The sequence below is a fragment of the Topomyia yanbarensis genome, chromosome 2, assembly GCF_030247195.1.
Source record: "Topomyia yanbarensis strain Yona2022 chromosome 2, ASM3024719v1, whole genome shotgun sequence".
In the NCBI taxonomy this organism is placed as follows: Eukaryota; Metazoa; Arthropoda; class Insecta; order Diptera; family Culicidae; genus Topomyia; species Topomyia yanbarensis.
Window position 1 is genome coordinate 52002626 of NC_080671.1, and position 22975 is coordinate 52025600.

Here is a 22975-nt window from a genome sequence, read left to right on the forward strand (position 1 = left end):
TTGCAGAGTTACTACACGTCCGTCCTCTAAATATGGTAGAACAGCTTGAGCCAGGGGGCAGACACTGCGTGCCGGCTGGTGACGGTAGTGCTCTGGACATGTTCAATGTTGTATGTAATTTATGCGTTGATCTGATTTATAATAATTTGAAAAACGGTAGGCTATACAAATGGGGAGAAGGTTTATCACTAGCTATAGGCAAAGTCAAATTGAAAATATTAGTTTTCCAATTATTTTGCTGCAAATCTGAAAGTTGTTTTATGAATATAGTCCGCGTAAACCGCTGGACACCTATAATTAAGATGTTATCAACATCTGGATAAGATGATAGTGACAAGAAACACTGCAGGCTCTGGTCAACTTTTTTTTTCATTTGTATATCACATGTTTCACCTCGAATATGGTAAAGCAACATATTGAACACACTGGAGGGCTAGCATGATACCGAACATGGTGAAAACATGCCGCTCACTTGAGAAAAGCGACTCAAATCTCTCACGATACTGGGAGCGTAAGGGATGGATTTGGAGAGCAACTTCTACTCAGGCTCACTAATACATATACGGTGTCAATCAACGCGAATACCAGTGTTGAGGGCCATGTGACAAAGCATAAGCACCTACTGAAGTACGTTTTGTTCATTAAGCAGAATGTCATAACTTTCACACAGTAATCAATAATTTAATGGACAGTGAGCAATCATTGGAAGCAGCTATGGTTAAATATTGCAGATTTATCATCATCCGGAATAGCAATTATCCCTCGATGGATACAATGACTGGCAGAATAGGACATTTCTTGAGCGTTTTTTCAAAACGTCATATCTGCAATGAGTTACTCTCTTTGTTTACTTTCTCTTCTGTTAATAATTCGGTCACTTGAACATTTATCCCTCAACTCTTTGCATAATATGCTAGTTAAAACCACCGTCTTTCGATCTGTACTGTAAAATAAGTGAAAAGTGTTATAGTGACGCCGTAAAAATCGAAAGAGATTGCAGATATGACGTTTTGAAAAAACGCTCAAGGTTTAGCATATTTTAAAGTGAACAAAATTTTAAGAGAATCATTAATATTGAATGTCGTTATTATTCAGTAATTTCAGCGTATTCAGTATAAGATAATTTCAGCACACAGTGCATGCTGCATCGCTCTGATACATGGAAACAGATTTTTCATGCTCGGGACATGCTGCGAACTCCTCGTCTGATTTTAATTTTCGAGACCAGCAGGTCCAAGAGATGTTATTAGAAGTCCCCTGAAGAGAAACCATCTTTCCTTACAAGGCACGTTAGGAGAAGAAATGTTTATCCTCTTCCTTTAGTATTGAAGGTGGTTTACCACCAGCTTTCTCGAGATTGTTTAGAACGTTCCTTAGAGATACTATGATCTCTTTCCATCCCCACCATTAATTGCTTGAATGCAATTGCTTGTAATCGAGTATTTTCAACCTCGCACAGATTCTCACACGTCAATCTCTCATATGTGACCATACCATCGATCTCGACTTCAACAGCGGGGATATGAGCCCGATAGTCCATGAAGAGCTAACAGGAGGCAATACCATTTACCACGAAGCGTTCCATCATGACTTAGATTATGATTATATTACTGACTTTTTGTTTGTTCGGGTAGTTAGTATTAAGCACCAATTCCCAACTTTTGTACCTAGAATTATTCAAACATGAGAAAAGGGAAAGTAATGTGTTTCATAGCTCAGATGTCGCAAAGTTTGAGATTTCCATTTTTATCGATCAACGGCAGCATCACCCTTGGTTTATTAACAATGTAGAGCTGTGGAAACCAGAATTAAAAAATCAAAGTTCATTTTTGACGGCTATTAACAAACCTTTTGCCAAATGCGACTCGTAATGAATTGAAAAAATATTCATTAAAAATCCGTGTTATTTGTTTCAATTGAATATCGTTGTTAGTTTCAACCGGATATCGTACAGCTATATTCATTTCACTAAATATCTAAGTAATTGTTTTCAAATGTTGGTGAAGCATATAAAATAATAATTATTATTTCTTATAATGTACTAGGGTTTATGTCAAAACGATCAATAAACAAAGTGTAAACGTGTTCACACGTTTGGCCAATGTATTATTTCCCACCAAATTAATGTTGGTTGTTTACTTAGCATTGCGATATGTTTTTCGAACGATTTCTATATAGCATTTGGGTTTTCGGGTAGGTGATATCAATCATCAATGACAGATTATTTAGTTTTCATTTATCCAAGCATTTTTATCCTTCTAAAAATATTTACCGATATTGTGAAAATCTGCCAGCCTGATCAGGCGAAAATATGCATAATTGTGCCACTAACAAAATATCAAAAAAGTGTATAATAAAACAAAATTGCACAAAAAAATTGCGAATAAAGTACTAGAACAATCAAGTTTTTGCGTTACGAGAATAGGACCGTGCACAAAAATCATGTGTTTTATAATTTGGTTCAATTTCCCTCCAGTAACTTCTATATAACGCTTTTATTATTGGAGATATTTGTTGTGTTTTGTGAATTACAATCACGGTTTCCGCCATGTCATCACTAAATCGATTTGTACGTATCACTAAATTATCCATAAAGCCAAAGTTTGACTCGTGATTTTATTCATAGATTTTGGATCTATATTTAGAGTTCAACTCTGCGATGTGAGCTGATTTATGATTTATTACGTCTTGAACATGATCTGGTTTTCGTGGTTGTGATTAGTTTACAAAATCAAAACATATTTTCTCGTGAATTTCACGAAACTAGGAATACTATTCATGAACCCTGTCAAACATCGTGAACTAGTTCACGATTCCAAAAATATTGGTCATAATTCAACAACTGTGTTCGTGAAATAGTTCACAAAATCATAAAATATTCATGTACTCATGGATTGGTTCATGATTCCTAGGATAGTAGTCACTACTCACCATTCGTGCTCGTGGAATAGTTCCCAGACCCATGAAATTTTATTCATGGAAAGTCCACGATTTCTAATATAATAGTCGCGCCTGCCTATACGTACCTGTGAATCTATCTTGAGTGCTTGTGAATCAGGCCCGTAGCCAGGAGTTTATTTCGGGAGGGGCTTAAAAAATTATTGTATAAAGCTTTTTTATTTCGATTATACAGGTTTTAACCTTATGGTTATTCGCCTCTTTTTGGGTTAGAAAATTTCTTTAGAAAAATTTCTAACCCTACATGTGCGGGATTGATGAACGAACCGTGATGAGCTGCGTAAAAGGTAATCAATTTACCAACTACGCTTTACCCGCCCCTGCATAAAGCTTTTAGTTCTAATTACTTCATATTGTCACTAGAAACTAAACGAAATTTTGAAAAGTTCTTAATGAAAACAAAGCCAAATCTAAGACAATCCATGTTCTTTGTCACAAGAAAGGCTATAGTACATCAACGAATTATTGATGTTTAATTTGATTTTTATTATTTATTTTTATTTACAAGTTACAATTTACTCTCGTTGCAACAATGGATATTCTAGAGTTCTCAGTATTTATGCGCTAACCGAATATGACAATCCTTGACGGTGCTGGAAAACGCAAGGTGTTCTAAGCTACACGTTTAAAAGGTGTAGATGACGCTAAATCGAAATGAGTATTTGTATTTGTATTTGTATTTGTATAAAAAAAGTCTAATTGACAATTTGTCTTAATGAACTATACTAAACTAAGGTAGACTAAACATAATTAAAATAGTGACAATACACGACGACGAAACTGCGAAGAGTTCATGACGAAGTCAAAAATTTCAGCAAACTCGTTGAAGCGATGACTCATTGCTAAAATTGGACTATTGGTAGCGTAGTTAGTGCTGCGCATTTCAGAATGCAGCAGGGCTCAAGGGCGAAGAGAACGGGTAGGCGCGTAGAGGTTGATTTGCGCTAGTAGCTCCGGATCATCATATTCAGCCAGCAGAATCTTAGACACGAAGGTAGCTTGCGCTGCATGTCTCCGGCGTGTTAAAGTATTAAGTCCTAAAAGACGACAACGGTCCTCGTACGGTGGCAGGTTTAATGGATCGTTCCACGGCAATTCACGTAACGCATATCGTATGAATTGACGTTGGACTGCTTCGATCCTAAGGCTCCACGTAGCTTGATACGGGCACCAAACGACGTTTGCAAATTCCAACTGCGGGCGCACCAATGAGCAATAAAGAGCCTTGAAGCATAGAGGATCCCGAAATTCGTTGGATATTTTGAAAATAAATCCCAGCAAACGATTGGCTCTGTCGATGGTCGCTGAGACGTGATGAGTATACGTTAGCTTATCATCAAGAATGACTCCTAGATCCTTCACGTAGAAAAATATCCATAAAATGTTCGATCGAAGAGAATGTCGAAATTTGCACAAAATCTTCTGATTTAGCAAACGAATTGTAGATGGTTCAACTTCTATTTTCTTGATCTGGCGTCCTGTAACTATTACCAGTTCTAGTGCATCATGCTAACATAATTTTTTGGCATACCCCAGTTAGGAAGGAGGATCTTTGGTGATCAATAGGATCAAAATATATGGGTCATTCCACGTCTGATTTACAATCAAAATTTGAATTCCTTCCATTTTTTTTCTTGCATTCATTAGTTAAAGTAATTGACACGTATTTTTTATTTTGGCTAAATATGATTTTTTTTCAAGTTATTAGTTTTTGAACTTTTGAAGTTTATAACATTGAACATTTTTCAATCACTTATAACTCGGAAACGATTCGATATATGGAAAAAAATATTAAATAAAAAAGTTGTGAGCTTACTGAAAAAATAGCAATTTCTTTTTGTTATATAACTTATGAAATTTGCAATTGTTTGAAACAAATTGAATTTTTTAAAGTTGGACCAATTTTTTACTTATTATTTTCTTTAAATATTAAAAATCATGTTAAAATAATTGTGCAAAAATTTGGGAGTGGATATCAAAATACTTTGCGAGATATTACAATTATAAACTTAAAACAAGGCAATTTTACACCAAACGCCTAGTGATAGGCCTATTGTAATTGAAATATCTCGTAAAATACTTCGAATTTCTTTCTGAAATTTGTACACAATCTTCTCGATATAATTAAAAATTATTTGAAAAAGCTAAAAAGATTTTTTTGGCTCCACCCTGAAAAAAATTTGTTACTAATATTTGCATAATACATAAATTATTTAACAAAAACAAATATTACAAAAAAAATCCGCCGAGATCTTCGCAGCTTTTATAATTTAATGCTTTTTTCCAGAAATCTAATAGTTTCTCAGTTATGAGGGAATGAAAAATGTCCAATTCTATTAAATTTATAAAACTTTAAAAAATCACTATATTATTAAAAGTCGATATTTGTATGTATGTGATTTATGGACTCCCAAACGGCTTAACCAATTGCCGTAAAAATTTATGCATAGTAGGAATTTGTTATGGAGCGTGTTTGTGTGCTATTGGTGGGGATTATCTGCCTACAAGAAGGCGCTTCGGAACAAATTATGGTTTCCTCCTATTTCGTTGAAAGTCGCATCAACGTGCGATGGGTATTAGCTAGTACTTTATAAAGTTCAAAAACTCATAACTTGAAAAAAAGTCAAATTCAGCCAAAGTAAAAAAATCGTGTCTATAATTTTCAGCTAAAGAGTGCAAAAAAATTGAAGGGAACTAAAATTATAGTTGTAAATCGTGGAATGACTCGCATTCTGCAAATTTAAGACTTTTTTGGGGGTATTCTCATGTCAAAAGCAAATATTTTCTAAAGTCCCCCGAAATCAAATTTATTTTGATTACATAACTATATTAAGAAGATTATGTGAAAAATTCAGAATGGAACTCGAAGTGTTACGAGACATTTCAGTTATAACAGGCCTTTCGCTGGGCGTTTAGTGTAAAATTGCCATGTTTTATGTTTATAATTGTAATATCTCGCAAAGAATTCCACTGCCAAATTTTTACACAATCTTTTTAACACGATTTTAATACTTAAATAAAATAATAAATAAAAAATTTGGTCCAGCCTTAAAAAAATTCAATTTGTTTCAAGTAATTGCAAATTTCATAAGTTATATAACAAAAAAATTGTGATTTTTTTGGTAAGCTTATTTGAAAACGCAACTTTTTTATTTGATATTTTTTTCCATATATCGAGTCGTTTCCGAGTTATCAGTGATTGAAAAATGTTCAATTTTATAGACTTCAAAAGTTCAAAAGCGAATAACTTGAAAAAAATATAATATTTAGCCAAACCAAAAAATACGTGTCAATTATTTTTAGCTAAAGAATGTAAGAAAACAGTTTGGAAGATGCTTGACGTTTATATTAAGCGCACATTGCTCTAATCTATTACAGAAATTCAATTTGCGTATGATTTAACTAACTTTCTTTATTCAGGCCAATATCTAGCATAAAATGAGTTTTGTTAGATACCATTACTAGCGATAAATGTTAATTTTGGGACAGTTTTTGTACTCAGTTTTCTATGAAACTTCTAATTTTTTATTATACAATTCGTTTACTTGAGTCGGTTCAATGCATTAGCTAAATGAAGCCTTGAGTCTTTAATATATTTCCACGATGTAAACAATGAAAATGATAAAACGCTAATGGTTGTCCAACAGATCTCGTGCGATTGACCTGTTTACTGATTGAGAAATATTTTTCATAACCAACCGCGTCTTGGTGGTCGTTCATATCTATCTTGTACACTTCCGTATTATTATCGTGGTAACTGCTATGGACATGGCAGTTCGCGAATATCTGATTTCATTTTTGTTTTGTCCCCTTACGGGCCACCAGTGTCGACTTCCTCAATGATGATGCTGACTGTTAATTTTGAGATACTAGACGCAGTTTTTGCCGTCAATATTATATGAACAGCAGCCACAAATTTGGCAATTGTTTGTTTTTCAGGTAATCGTATTGGAGACTATGGATGTGCAAAGATGTAACGTGTATGATGATATTATCGCATTGCGTTTTGTGCGTGCAGGGTCAGCTAGGACGAAATCCTAGCTGACCCTACCCGTCTAATTCCTAGATGAGTCCTTTATAATAAATTACATTTTTTCCAAATGTGACAGGAATCTTTTAATGGCCACGGTTCAAAGAAGTTAAGTTTGTTTATTGGGGCTTTAACCTCCTGGTCGTTCGCCCGCGGTTCAAGTAAGAGGTATCAGATCTTGTAGACGAACATTGATTTTCTCATCATCCATATATATGAGAATCAACCACGTATTACAAGTTGCAAAATGACTGGTTTCGCCTAGGCTAATTTGTTGAGTAACATAAGTACTGAATGCCTGACAAGGTAGAACTCGTTAAAGGCGATGTTCGTAAGCATAACCTCTATTTTCACCTTCAGCAAATATTCCCCATCATGAAATTCGGTTATGCAAAAATTCCAGAAGTCAATAGCCTCCACGTTTGGCTGGAGCACCACTTCTTGCTTCTACGATTCAATCATCCGACGGATCACCCCAGCAAGAATTAAAGTAACAGTTTCTTTTGTTCTTCCGACGAGTCACACAATATGAAAGGAAGTGTGTTATCAGACTCGGCATACTGAGTAGATATCGTGACCGATGTCTTCGGTGGCTCGAAATAGCAATCTTCCTCACCATTCTCCCATTAATTTGTTGAAACCAAACAAGATACAATTTTTTTACGAGTTACCGAAAAACATGTTGCTTCTTAAATTTATTTTTGAAAAGTTTCGGGGGGGGCTTTAGCCCCCTAGCCCCCCCTCTGGCTACGTGCCTGTTGTGAATATATCCCTAATAATTTTCAATTTCATGCAACACTGCACATAGTAACCTTCACGCAAACTATTTCACAAAAATTAGGGTTTTCATGAAATACCACATAGCTTCAAGCGACTAGTAAAAGGTTTGAGCGGCAGATAAAAGAAAACTATCAGAACTGCGAACTTCAATTATTCATTTCAATATTAATTCTTCAAAAGGGCTAATGAGATTTTTGTAAACAAACTTCTTTCGCTCATTATTCCGCTGCCGAGTTGAATTTCATGAAAAATACCCTTGAATCAACATATTTACCCTTGGTAGAATCAATTTCAAATGTTTTCTGTGTTGAAATTATAACAAAATAAGAGAAATCAGCAAAACAATGGTTTGTTTACAAATCTTATTAGCCTATTCAAAAGTTGATATGGATTTGGTAAAGTTCAGTGTGATGTCCAGACATAAAACGAGAAATGCTGGGCCCAAAAGTACACCATAGAGCGTCAAATCTTATTCGTTACACTTTTTTGACCAGTTCATATTGACACGTTACTCCGTGTAAAAAATCCGATAGTAATTAAACATGAGTCACACCCAAGTAACAATTGAGGTTTTATGATAGTTTTAGAGCCATTCATAAATCTTAGACACAAATTACCATTCTCGTGAGTAAAATACCAAAACTCGTGACCAAGATCCTGAAAACATGAACACAAATCACTCTACCTATGACTAAAAAATCATGAAAACATCAAAATAAATTATGGAAATCATGATTAAGATCCTGAAATTATGAACAAAAATCACACTACTTCAAAAATAGTTTTTAGCTTTTCGGATTCTCCTCATCAGTAACTAGCACCATCTTGTTCTATGCTATAATAAACAGAACTTCTGCTCGAACGGGACATCACGTTTGATCAGTCGTTTGATTGAAACACATAGTGTGTTTAGTTTTAAGGGATTTGCGTCAAGCCGGCGCTAATCTATTCCGACAATACGTTAGTGTCGGTTTCTGATGAGGCGAAGCCGAAACGTAACATAGTATGACCATCTTGTTGCTAATTAGACGATAAATCTAAACTAGCACCAAAATTAGAACTAGACACTCAATCCTAAATCCAATCTACCACGCCAACAAATCCTATACGAAACTCGCGAATAAAATATCACTATAACATGAATATAAATTACGAAAATCTGGTTCCGGAGCTACGGGTTGAAGAGTACGGCCACACATCAATTTTTCATAGGCAAATGGCTTTAAAATGCATGATTTTCTTCAAAAGAACTGCCGAATATTTACTTTTTTGGATTTAGTGCATTTGGTACTTTTTTGCTATTCTCATATTAGAAAGATTATACCACCACTCTAGAAATCGTCAACCTAATCCCAGCCAATTTTTTTTTGACTATTATAGATATTATGTTATAATGTTACCCTCTCTCCATCACGTGTTTCACTACCCTCCCCACCCTGATTTGATTTCTGTTGCGTAACGAGATGGTATAGAATTGAACAGAGTGGTAAGACGATCAATTGGTATTTTCGCCCATTCTTGCTCGATGTCTTCCATAAGATCATCCGAATTCTTAAACATACGAACTCGAATTCGTTGCTCGAGTTCCTACCGTAAGCTCGTTGATTGTGATGGCCACTAGAGTGACAAGAAAAAAATGACCCCTATCGGATCACCCCTTACTCGATTTCTGGTCGCTCCAAATTTGAAGGAAATCGGACAAGTCTAGCTACCGGACCAACGCTCCTGAAGTTTGTATGGGATTTTTTCGACAATTTACATGGAGAAAAACCACTACCTCACATTTTCACCACCAGGTGATACTGCGTATGCATTGTACTATCACTGTAAGTGAAAACAAGAAAGATAATTTAATTGTCTATAACTTTGTCGAAGACTGCGTTGTTAAAAAAAGTTATTAAACTTTAAATGAAGTGATGTCTGAGTCAGTTTTGCATGGGGCCTAGCACTACATGGTTGTGTATCAGTACTCGATTCCCGCGAACTAAATATTTTTGTGAAATAACGGTTAGGTTTAGCTCAATAGTACGTTCAGAAGAGTTGGTTAGAAAATGTTAGTTCAATCTGTGACCGCATAGAGGGCACCAACACTAACTTTTCATAGAAGAGAGATAGAACATCAACATGTTCGGAAGAATTACTATAAAATGCCTGTTCTACAACTTTGCAAAACTGACTCAGACATCACTTCGTTAAAAGTTCAACAACTTCTTTTAACAGAGCCGGATAGACTAGCAGTCTTCGACAAAGTTATAGACAATTAAAATATATTTCTTATTTTTACTTACAGTGATAATACGATGCATACAGTGCCACCTAGAGGTGAAAATGCGAGATAGTTGGTTTTCTCCATTTAAATTGTCGAAAAATGCCATACAAACTTTAGGAGCGTTGGTCCCGTAGCTAGACTTGTCCGATTTGCTTCAAATTTGGAGTACTCCTGGTGGAACTAGAAATCGACTCAGGGGATTGAGTTTTCAAAAATTTATTATTTTTCTGGGCAGTTTAATGGCCACTCTAAAACAGACACTTTTTGGTTCGGAAACCTTGACTTGACCAGCCTTCGGGTATGTTTGGGGTAGTTATCTTGCTGAAAAATCCACCCATCTTTCATGTTTTCCTAGGGATATGGATGCATTGTGATCTCAAGCAGATCTTTATAAACAGGAGCAGTGAAGTTGTCTTGAATTTGACGTATTGGTCCAACGTTGTGTCGACTGCAGCTTGAATTTTAATTGTCACTTGATAACAAAGGTATATTGTTTAAAATATTTTATGAGGTAACAGTTTACCCCAAACCACTTTCGCTGCCATGTTCGACCGAAATCTGGTTTCTGGGGATATATCGATGCCCCTGTGGTCTTCGCACGTAGCTGCTGCCGTACCTGATGACAATAAACTAAAAGCATATTGGGTAACAAAAGTGCCATTTTTTCGGGGATCATCTTTAGCGATCGAGGCATTGCTTGCTGACCGTTTCCTAGTTTCCTTTTATTTGAGTTGGATTGCAAAAATCTATTATAGATCCTTTCTATCGATGACAGATGCCAAACTGCTCAATAATCACGCGATTTGATTTTCCGGCACATTTAGCCTGAACGATGTTAAAACACGCATAATTACTACACGATTTCCTCATAACTAGTTTGTTTCGAATATTAACAAAAGAAAACAAGTTTTGAGAGAAAAAAATCGAACTGAAATAAAACAGTAAATTGGTGTATTTTTGCCGGCTTTATTTTGACAATTAAGTAGTTTATTATATACATATTAAATGCGATTAATTAAATGTTTTTTGATGATACTCCATGTCATTGGTAATATTAATGTCCGTCAACTTTCAGAAAAAATAACCAAAAAAACGTTGAATAGTTGAATTATTTACAAAAAGTGTAATTGCAAGGTTTGATGCATTTTATATTTTGTATGACTGGTACTGTAGGTATCGATAATTGTTTTGCACACTCATTTATTGTAACTGGCGAACTGAACTGATACACATTAAATATTAATAATAATAATATTCTCATGTAACGAAATGTTATTTCAATCATCAATCATAAATTAATTGACCTCTTTGCCACGTAAAATTTCTTTAAACTTCTTTTATTGCTAACTAGCTAACATTAGTCGAATCTAGAAATATGAGCGGCACAACTGATCTCAACGTGTATGATGGTATAATTAGATAGATTGTCCAGTGCGTGTTTTGCTTTTACTTTTGTCGTTTGCCTGTTTATTAAGGTTTTGCATTTAGATTTAAATAATCGTATTACAGCAGTAGAAGATTGTTTTACTTATGTTCGGTATATTTGAATTCTTAATATGCGTGCGGTGCCCCCAAATTCGTTCAGTGTACCTTTACATAAAGACGGTACTGGGCAACTCCGGTGCCCTGCTTTAATTGGCTGCTGATGCTCTCCTGCTTTTATTGCGCTCATCACATAATCTTTGGAGCCGAATTTCGTACTCAAATATGTAATATGCTCTGACAATCATGCGCTTTACCAATGTTCCTCTCGAAGATGATAATGTTCCTCTCGAAGATGATACTAGAAGACAAAGAAAGCGAAGTTCGACGAAGGGACATTTCGGCATGGATTGTTCATTTGTTAGCACCAGCCAGTGCAGTTTTGCTTTACTGATTCTTCTTCACCTGGAAGCGTGAACAAAACCATAACCATCTGCGCCGAAGGTACCGCAGACACTATCATCCAACGAACTTCTGAACTACGGATCTAATACAGTACAAAATTGAAATATTTACGAAACGAAAATCAGCTTTAGGAAACGTTACGTTTTCTTGATAAATTTCATATCTTAAATTATGACCCCGCTTATCGCATCATCTCGCCCAGTATCCAAGCGTTGATTTGTCAAACCGGGTGGCAGATTATGCTTCGCTCGCCAGGTCAGTCGGATAGCCGACAGCTTCAGGGCAAGTAACTTCAACGTTCAAGCCGCTCATGGCAATAGTAGCTAGCATAATAGTAGCATGCTACTGCTTCAGCTCACCCACACAGTCTAGCCGCAGTAGGCGTACGCGTCTACGTGCTGATATCTACATATACAAGAGTTTTCGCGAGCACGAGAGAGCGGGAGACAATCGTTGTTTTTCACCGCCCGTGTAGAATCAATCGCGCTCAGGTTCTAAGAGGCAGTTTTCCTTCATGCTGCCTTATTGTGTTTTTTCATTCGCTATCAAGTGCTACGGTTTTCCGTTTCTGCTCGAATTGTAATAGGGAAAAAGTGTAGTTCTAAGAAGTTATAAATCTCGAAAGTGGCTTTGTTGAAAGATTTTCGTTGTTTTCGTACTTAGTAGGCCTGTTGAGCTGTTTGATGCCAAAACTGTGCACTTATTTTTCGCTAGCAAAATGATAACAGTGAAATCAGTATAAGTCCTTCGGGCAAAAAGTGAACCGAAATTAATGAAAATTAATGGAGCTGTAGTGAAACTGACTGGACTTGAGCAGCATTAGCAGCACCGAGCATACAAATTAGTGCCAATAAATTGTTCTCATTTTTCAACGCTGGTAGGAGTCTGTAATTTAATTAGCGTAAGGTACCCATCCAACACACAAGCGCGAAAATCTCTTGGTTTCTCTTTCCAGTACTGGAATGTCTCATCCGGTAATTGTGATAATCAAACAACCAGATTGTGTACAACTGATTGTCTTTATTAAACGTCTAAAGCAGTTAACATGTGTAGTCTGTTTAAAATTAACTTTTCCAAAAAGAAACTAAGCGTTTCGGAAGAAAAATGATAATTGTTATCAAATGGTTGCTTTACACACCCTTACAGATCATATGTAGCGTGGGTGATTGATTAAAAAAGTGCCAAAAGCCTTTGCAAAGCATGTTTCGGTCAAATGAAGGATACATATATGATATTTCCCCGGCGTAAAAAGGCTGCTTCAATGAATTTCCTGGAATTATCGATTGGCTGGGAAAATATTTTTTCAAACAGGCCGAAAAGGGATATCATTCTACCAATAATGGTAGGTACACTGATAACAGTTCCTACTGCTGGCGATCCTCCCAATCGTTGTCCAGTGAAAAGCGTTTCTGTGATTGTGTGACATTAATATCGAAAAAAAATAATCCAAAGTTACTAATTACGCGAAGGACAAAAAAGTCAAAATGTAGAGGCCAGCTGTGAAGTTGCAAAATGTCTTAGTCTAATGGAAAATATGCAATATGTTCCAACATGATGTATGTTGTAGTAAATTACCCGGACCAGTTTTGTTGAGCTTTATGGGCCAATTTTTTTAACATCAGCCATATATTTTTTTTACTGCATCACGTGATAAATCTTGTGATATAGTTTCATAATACAATCAACATATGTATGCTTTTTCGTCACCAACCTTATTATTCATACTTTGTTTTCCAGATGAACAGAATAATCGAAAATCATCAAAATCTTGAATAATACTGCGTCTGTTGAATTGTTAGAATTTTTTTTTAAACTTGAAAACTAGTGTGATTAAAGTACGCTACAGAGTGTTGAGTTGAGTGCTTCAATTTCGTCCAGAGAAAATCAGCCCAGAAAAAGTACCGACTCAGCAGGTTGTAGACTTTGTAGTTAGTTTGTAAATTATTAAACCATGATATTTCTTCTTTGGTGGCGTTAGCGTATATGCTTTATAAAGTGTGCTGAAGGAGAAGGCGATCATGCAGACATTTCTCTGATATTCATCCGATATGGGTTCGATTACACATAGGATCAGATTATTCAAATACACGAAAGGCGAAAGGGCTCAAAATTCGCTCTATATTCGCTCTTTATAAAATCCATATAAAAATGACAGTTTCGGGCACTTTGAATTTAAAAACGAAATCAGCATAAGTTTTCCTCCTCTATTTCCGGCTGTGTGGACAACATACCCAGAACTAAAGCATCTACCATTAACCTTGTTTTGGTGTTTGGGCTAAAATGCTGAATGATCCGAAACGAATATTCAACATGCGATATTTTTTTGTGTTTTCCACCTACAGGTTTGGAATTTTCTGACTTTTCCTCTTTGACGTAGCACTACGAGTCTCATTAGAAATGAAAACTTTCGGACATTTCTGAAGGGCAGTACAAAAAAGGCCAATTAAGGTGATAGCGGGTCATATTGACCCGAATTTTAAACTCAGTTTAAAGATGTATATCTCAGTTCAATCTTAATGTTTTTGTGATTGAATTATTTGTAAGAGTTTCAGTTTTCATTTTCTAATCAATATTACTGATTTAAACCCGGTTCACCAATAGCAATCGGCACAACAGTAGGGCCTCCATAATACTGGACAAAGGACTATGCACAGGTCCAGAATGAAAAAATTAAAATATCATTTAGGTAGGGACGGTGGGGAGTAGTGAACTATGGGAAGCTGGAACAACGTCCATACCCGTTAAGCTTTAAATGATAAAAATGTAGTAACTACTGTCAAATGTTTCTATTGTTTTGGCGATACTTTTCTATTGGCAAATGTTGCATCAACTTGCGCAATTTCAATCAATGAAACTAATCGTAACACTTTGTAACAATCTTAAAAGCATATTTAAAATCCAAACTAAAATGATTTTGATATCATAAGTAATAAATAATTTTTTCGAGTAATTTCACCACAAGATGGCGGCTGTACAGATTTTTCCCTACGTGCGTTTTTTTTGGAAGGGGTTCACGGCCGGAAAACTATCTCCCGTAATTTTTGACCTAAAGCCAAAAAATAAAGTTTTTCTGATTCCTTATGACAATAGCAAACGACATACGTATTTTGATTTTTCGCGAAATGACGCCCTTTTGAGTGAAAAAACACCTAAAATGTCATAAAAATCAACACAAAACTATTAATCAAAAGAAAATTAAGCAATGAAAAAATAAAATCCTACGCACGTCGCTGGACAAATTAATTTCCAAAAAACTGTGAAAATTTCAAAACTGTCAACAATCGTTTGTTCGACTTACATTTCCGGCCAACTCAAAAAGTGGTTTCGAGAAAAACCGAGTTTCAAGAAACGCCGATAAAGTTTTCAGTACACTCGGGGTAGACATAAGAGGTGTTGCAGCAGAATTGAGAATTTGAACATCTGTGTAATATTTTCGTCTTCCATGTTTTAGGATAAAGCACATTTTAGACTATTTGTTGAAATTCGTACAAAGAACCACGGATATCGTATAGTGCAAACTTTGCTAATTTGCTTTCAAGGTTTCCTTTCTTTTGTGCTCTCCGCCTCTTAGCAGATTTGGCATTTTTTTTCCTTTGGTGGATGAATAACCGGTATTCGAGCAGCAGAGCAGCAGTGCGTCTTTACCTTGTTAGCCGACTGGATACAGTTAAGGCTCAAGTTACCTCAAGGCTTGGTAGTATGCGTAAGAAAAATTGTGTTCAGCTTTGCCACCAGATTATCCATTTAAACCTTTTCAAAACTCTAAAAGAAGAATATCAGTCGATTTATTAGATCATCACGATTCAATTCATGCAAAATACCTGCTGGAAAAACCATCGGCTTAGCTAAATGGTGCTTTTGAAAAAGTGGCTGTAATTTTTTATCACACTACCACACCGAGCTGGGGTACGCAACACAACTGCGCAATGAAAAAACCACAGCCACTTTTTCAAAAGCACCATTTAGCTAAGCCGATGGTTTTTCCAGCAGGTATTTTCATTGAATTGAATCGTGATGATCTAATAAATCGACTGATATTCTTATTTTAGAGTATTAAAAAGGTTTAAATGGATAATCCGGTGGCAAAGCTGAACACAATTTTTCCTACGCACACTACCAAGCGTTCAATTCTAACACATGCTTAAAAAAGGTAACTTGAACCTTAAACTACTATAATACCATCCCCATTCTTGTCTCTCCTAGCATCCTACACTGCAAAAATGACTTCTCCTGCCAATATCCGCCTTAAAATTTTATGGATGTCGAAAACAATCGACTCTCCTGCTGAAGCTTGTGCTCCTAAATCGGGCCCGTTGTGATATTTTTCCAGGCCAAAGAGAGTCTGCTCTACCGAACTATCTCATCTTCGGTAAGGTTCGTCCGCCGTCTCGCCTTCTTGTTCCACGGGTCAAAAAATCGGGACACAACACACCATTGTAGCAATAAGGTTCGTTGTGGGGAATGCTGTGGGAATCAAGGGACTGATTTCAGTGGAAGGGTTGTCGAAATGTAGTCTCTTTTGCAGGTATGCTACAGAGAGCTAGCGCCACTACGAATATCTGTGCTAAATTGTTTACTGACGAGTGAGACTCTGATGATCTTCAACAGGGAACATCTTCTGCTGTACCTAGAAGTAATAAAAAGAGGAACATTTCTCCTTCTAAACTCCGTTGTAAAAGCCAGAGGGTGTTCTTCTTCCAAACCCATTAGCTCGAAAAATACGTGTGCAAAAACGAAGCAAGTAGCTTCTACTTTCGAAAATCTGAGTTCGGAAATAGAGTTCACAGCACTTCATGGAACATTAGAAACTCCATGTATAATGATCTTTCTCCGCGCAGTAAAAACATCCTTGATTCGGTTGACTGCAAAATGACCTTTCAGTATGGCTAATTCGTCATTTAATTTAATCATTCATTAAAGCATTCTCCGAAAATCGATGCTAAATTTTTTTTGAACAATTAAAAACTTGAAGCATTTGCATTATGCGAAACACGACGTAATTTAGAAATAGATATTAATATTATTCGCTTAGGTCGAGAAGACTCTTACGGCGGAACATTGTTCGGTATCAAATCGACCACTCCTCGACACCAGTCATAGGCCTTTGCACTTCTTCCACCTACATTCTCTCTAGAGCCTCAGTTGGCCATCAACGGTTTCGTGAAAATCCTCCTGCACTGACTGAGACTAGTTTAAGGAGATTTTAACTCCCACGGTACGGTTGTGAAGATAATCGACCTACCTCACTCCACGAGGTTTGTGACAACTTCAATGTAACCATTGTAAACACGTGTGAAATGACACCCCAGCACATCCGAGTGCATTAGACTTACCTCTCTGATCGACAGTGCTGCGGTTAGATTGCATGTGGTAGGTAATCACTAGAGTGGCCCAAAGTTGTATGAAAAAAATGCAAAGTGCGGAATTTTAAACCTTGCACATGAATAAGATAGTTTAGGTTGCTAATAAGCTTCCCTGAAAATTTCAGCTCATTTGGTACACTGGAAGTGGTTCCGCAAATGGCTCAAAGTTTGTATGGGAAAAATTCACCAAATGTATGGAGAAACACATCAGTTTCACATTTTGAGATCTAGGTGGCGCTGTAATCGATTAATGTTTTTCGTGAGAAAAATTAAGAATCTTCTTGTAACAACAAATCGACTCGTGAAGATTGCAAGTCAATCCAACAAAAACTGACAAAGTTATAACCGCGCAAAGTTGAGGGTGTCATGTGCTGTAGTTGGGGTGGCTCTGTCGAAAGTGAAAAAAGCGGTTTATGGTGGACGCACGTTTGCATGAGGTGGATAACTACATGAATTTCAACTTTTAATAACACGAAATGCTGACCATTTGGAAGGGTAATATCTTCGGCAAACTAGATCAGAATGTCAAGGGCTTTCCGATAAAGAACAGGCTAATGCAGAATTATCCCACCAGGTGGCGCTAGGGAGTAGGCAAATGACCTATAATTAACTTATATATTGGGTCATATCTCATGATCGGAAATACTTAGCAGGGTGGACACTTCGACAAAGTAAATCATAAGATCCAGGGCTTTTCGACAGAGCATATTTTAATTTAGAATTCTTCCACTGAGTGGCGCTAGAGTGCCTGAGAATTTCCTATTCATTTGATATTGGGTCATATCTCGTGAGTGGAAACACTTGACGGAATAAAGTCTTCGGCAAAGTAGAGTATTTAATCAAGAGCTTGCCAACGGAGAACAGTTTTATTCGAAATTCTTCCCCTGTGGCGCTAACTCATATAAAAATGTCCTATTCTTTTTTCATTAGGTTATGCTAAGTGATCAAGATAAAAACGCGTACCGGACGAGAACTTCCGTGAAAGGTCTCCCGACCCATGGTGAGATAAAGAATACTCAGACGTGAAAACACCTGAAAACTTAAGGAAGTACGCGTACGTTATAAAAGCAAATTAAAAGCTTGACGAATGCTAAAAAACGCGGTTATGGGCGCCGGTACGTCGGCGAGCTATAAAGAGTAATATTCATGAACAACTGAATTCTAAACAGTACTAAAAAAGTGTGGTATATTCAATTTTACCTAAAATATTGCGCCTATTCAATTTGTTGAAAATCTTTCTGACTCTGCGAGAAGATACTTGTTGAATTTATTCAACAAGTTTCTTGAGGGTAACATTGTACCTCATGACTGAAGCCAAGTGAAGGTCATCGCCATATGAAAACAAGGAAAACCAACCTTCGATCCCAACTAATTTCATCCGATTGCGATACTGTCCTGTATCCGAAAGCTGTCCGAGAAAATGATTCCAACAATTGGGTCGGAGTAAATGGTTTACTTTCAATTACACGATTTGGCTTCCACAAAGACAAGAAGACAAACTATTACCTCGCGTAGCTTTTATTTTTGTCGAATTATATCTATGCTTAAATCAAAAAAAAACATCATTTGCCAATTATGAACACAAATGAGTATATATGTGAGTTCTAAAACCGCGAAACTAAACAATTCGCATATTATGAATTTCGGACTGTGTAGACCTCCAAAAAAATTAAATATATACTTTTTAAAGATCTATTCTCTATGACACTGAACGCAAATAAGTATTCTTTCTGTACTTTTTTCCTTTTCACTGTTCATATACATAGACTACTCTATTTTCCATGTTTATAAATAAAAATCAAATGTATCTCTTCAATAATAATAAAAACCAGAATCTGCAAACTCTAGCATGCGATAACTGAAAGTGTAAATCAATGTATCAAAACCGTCTAATAATAATTATTTGTCTGGTAAGAGTAATCGCTTAAAAAACTGCACAAAATAAGATCGCATAAAAATGAATCCAGCGTATTTTTTTTCCTCGCTCTATCCGTCAACAAGCCAGGTCAAATCAGAAATAGAGCAGTAAAATTGCGACACCGTAATTAGTTTTGCCAGAGTGGCGGTATGGTGCACAAAAGAGACATGAAGCGGGAGCTTATCACGCTTTTTCTAAACACAATGTCATCACAACCCAACATTGATGACATTGAATCTTTCCAGTGCACTACATTACTGCCCCGTTGAATTGCATTTTTAAACAGCTGCTAATTTAACTGAAGGACAACTGAGCAAACGGTTATTACTGTGACAACAATAAATCCATCTTCCCACTGACTGACTGACTGGCCCATTGTTGATAAGAGTTGGTGTTCTAATAATGTCTGGCGCTGTGCGAACGTCATAAATTGTTATTATGACATATGAGAATGCACACGTTTGCAATTGAAACGAAATAATGGAATACTTTCCAACAGGTATGCTTGTGGATAAATTATTTATCGTGTCTGGGAGGTGATTTAGTTTGACTTTTCCAAATATTTTGCAAACTTATACTCGATTAGAAATTTGTTTCAAGTTGTCAAACCAACCATCGGGTAATAATTTCAACAAAACCTATCTAGACCTGTATCGTAACTCAAATTATTGAGCGGAGATCAAACGTTACGTTACATAACCATTCATGATTCCGTTGCTATTCGGTTCAAGTTCAGCATCTCCCATTGTGGCAATATGTTATTCAAATCGCAACGACACACGCTACCAATTTAGGCTCACCAAATCTTTCTCTCTAATAGCACATTTTATTGTTTCAATTGCCGAATAATCGGGGTAACTGCATGCAAACAACTGTCACTAGACGCAAATCCAGTCAGCCGTTCGCTTGACACGAGCAGAGCATCCTAACCTTTTGCGATAACAGAAGTCATCGGTTGGATGACGGTGTCTTAGCATAATCACAGTGGCAGGCCACAATTGGATTATCATCTCATTCACTTTGGGATTTTTCCGGTACAGACAAGACTGCTGTCTGTACCGGAAATATACAACAGATTACACATCCCGGAATATTTTGCGGAGATCGAGACATTACCTTCAAATTATTTCCTGCATAGCACTAAACGAGTCTTGACTGCGCCATTATTTTGCAAATATAGAAAAGCTAAAAACGTTCTACGCATTCTAGGGATTAAATGCCTCCTCGGCAAAAAATAACCATATCCAGTGAGATAAGCAAAAACGCGAAAGTGGGAGTTGAAGTTTATTTTTATGACACAACTGACTGACTTGTTGTTCGGTCATTGAACAGCGTAAGACGCCTGGTGAATGGCGAATGGCGAATAGAATGGTGAATGTTGTTTAACTGTTTCAAATATCTTTTATATTACCATTATTTATTATTTTAAGAATAGGATAGAAATAGTTTCAGAAGCCTGGTGCTTGTTAGTAGGGTTTAAAATGGTGCTTTTTATATTCAGTTTGGGCTCACTGGTGGATGTTTTATGGGTTTTTATTCGAATTGTACTGACTGAACACAATAAAAGTTTTTGCAGGACTCCCCCGGAAACAAGGACTTCTTTCGATCGGGGTTGAAACCCATTTGATGACGAATGAAACTCCGTGGAAAGACAATATTCAAACTGTTTTTAATCGTTTTCGCCACTCTCCGAGGTCAAGTATAGCCAATTCGACCAAAAACCTTCAAAATTTCCTCTAGCACAATTGCGAAATCATGCAGTTTGACTTGTCGTGCGACGGGTTTTAGGATTTTTTTTTCTCGGCCGAACTAGATAGCTGGAAATCTCCTGAGTATCGAAAATGCGACCAAAAAAAATCTATATTTTTAGTGAAGTATGGGTTGGAGATCTATGAGTTAACGAGGGGAGGAAACATGATATTGAAATAATACATTGAAAAAATGACTAAAGTTTATAGAGCAATTAAATCTACAGAATTCATCAAGTTAAAAAAATAATTAAAAACGAATGAATAAAGAATTGAATGCCGTTAAAATGTAAAAAAGGAAATGTGACTATATACAATCGAAATAAAAAAGGGAAAAAGAAAGCGGTGGGTAGCCACTGTAGACACAGCCACCATTTTACACAATGTAGCAAACCCACTACGACTGTAAGCGCAATGGCAATATTCTAATAAAAATCTATCCCGATATTCGAAAGGCAAACAGAGATGAACAGCAGCAATTTCATTGGTACTAATCGTCGACAGGTTTTCAGTGGTGATCTTACGTGGCTTTTCTTTTGTCAGTTCTCACGGTTAAGCGGGACATGGCTGTCTTTGCCTGGAGGCATGCTGGTGGCCTTGAGTGATTCGTAGTTATGCTGCCTAAACTCGACCCCCATCAGCAGAAGACAAAAGTTAAACCCGTAAGGTATTAAGCCTGTTCTAATGACCCTGCCACATATAGTTTTCCGATCTGTATTCTGCACATCCTTGCTCTCACTTGAGTACTATGGTTCTAAATTTTCATAACTTTCCCTACCTGGTAATCTCTAGCTGTCGCTAAAATGTAAAAAAAAACAAATAAAAAAATCATTGAATATTTTAAATTTAATATTAATGAATATTTTTGAATATTTTCCATTCCGATGTACTTGACCTATTATATCAGGATTTCCATCAGAAATGCCGAAATATCTGATTTGGGGTATATTTCTGACATTTCCCACCCTTTTTTATATTTTTGGTTTTCTTGTAAATAGGTATGTGGATTCACGGCTCCGATAAGCTAATTGATTGATTGAAGTTTGATTTTTTTCCTTTTTTCTAAATTTCTGAACAATTTCAATAATTTTTAATATTATTAATTTTTATCGTTTCAAGAATTTATATTTTTTCATCAGTTCGATTACTCATCTTGCACAGTTCAGAAGCTAATAGTCGCTCTGCTGTTGTAGTAAGTCAGGCAACCAACCCGTGTCCCGCTCTGTCTAGTTGCAAAGGCAAAATTCGATTCTTACTACCTAGTGTGTAAAATGTGAACAAACAAACCCAACATTATTAGACAATGACACTATTAAAGTTAAGCTACATGACCTGGTACCGCGTACTAATCCCACCGCCATTAAACAACTCATGGAGAGAATGCGTCCGACAAACTCTATCCCCTTAAGTCTGACCATCCCATGCAAATTCTCTGTGCAACCTTAAGGGTAATTCATGTCTCTCTCGTTGTCGTACACGTACACGTACAAGTGCGAACCTGTCGTCTTTCGTATTTGTTTTCTCATTGATGGTGCTGTCAGTTGATTTGGAGGTACTGGGCGTCCTTTTTGATTATATAATTAATAATTATATAATCAAAATGATTATATGGCCAGAACAGCAGATGAAAAATAGACTATCGTTTGTGGTGTAGTTAATGGTATTTGTTTTGCCTTTCTCATATCAAGAAAGGCTATACAATCACTCCAACCGAGGCCCGGAGGACCGAGTGTCATATCCCATTCGATTCAGTTCGTCGAGATCGCAAAATGTCTTTGTGTATATATGTGTTTGTCAAATAATGTCACTCAATTTTCTCAGAGGTGGCTGAACCGATTTGCACAAGCTTAGTTTCAAATGAACGGTATAATGCGCTATTGAATTTTTAGTTGATCGGACTTTTGGTTCCGGAGTTACGAGCTGAAGAGTGCGGTCACACAGAAAATTTCCATATAAACTGGTAACCCTATGATGTCCGAATGATGTAATACATATTCAAATACGTTCAACAGTATTTGATTT

At 36.4% G+C, this 22975-nt stretch overlaps 1 protein-coding gene across 3 annotated transcripts in view; it reads left to right on the plus strand.

Annotated features, from left to right (window-relative positions):
* The first annotated feature begins 12404 nt into the window (after positions 1-12404).
* LOC131684926 (sodium bicarbonate cotransporter 3) overlaps positions 12405-22975 on the plus strand; it is a 149850-nt gene continuing 139279 nt past the window's right edge. The window contains exon 1 of one of the 3 annotated variants that reach the window (XM_058968184.1): positions 12405-12830. The gene's annotated coding sequence lies outside the window, so the exon portion shown is untranslated. The remainder of the gene's footprint in view (positions 12831-22975) is intronic. The other 2 variants (XM_058968185.1, XM_058968183.1) reach the window with 2 other exon arrangements.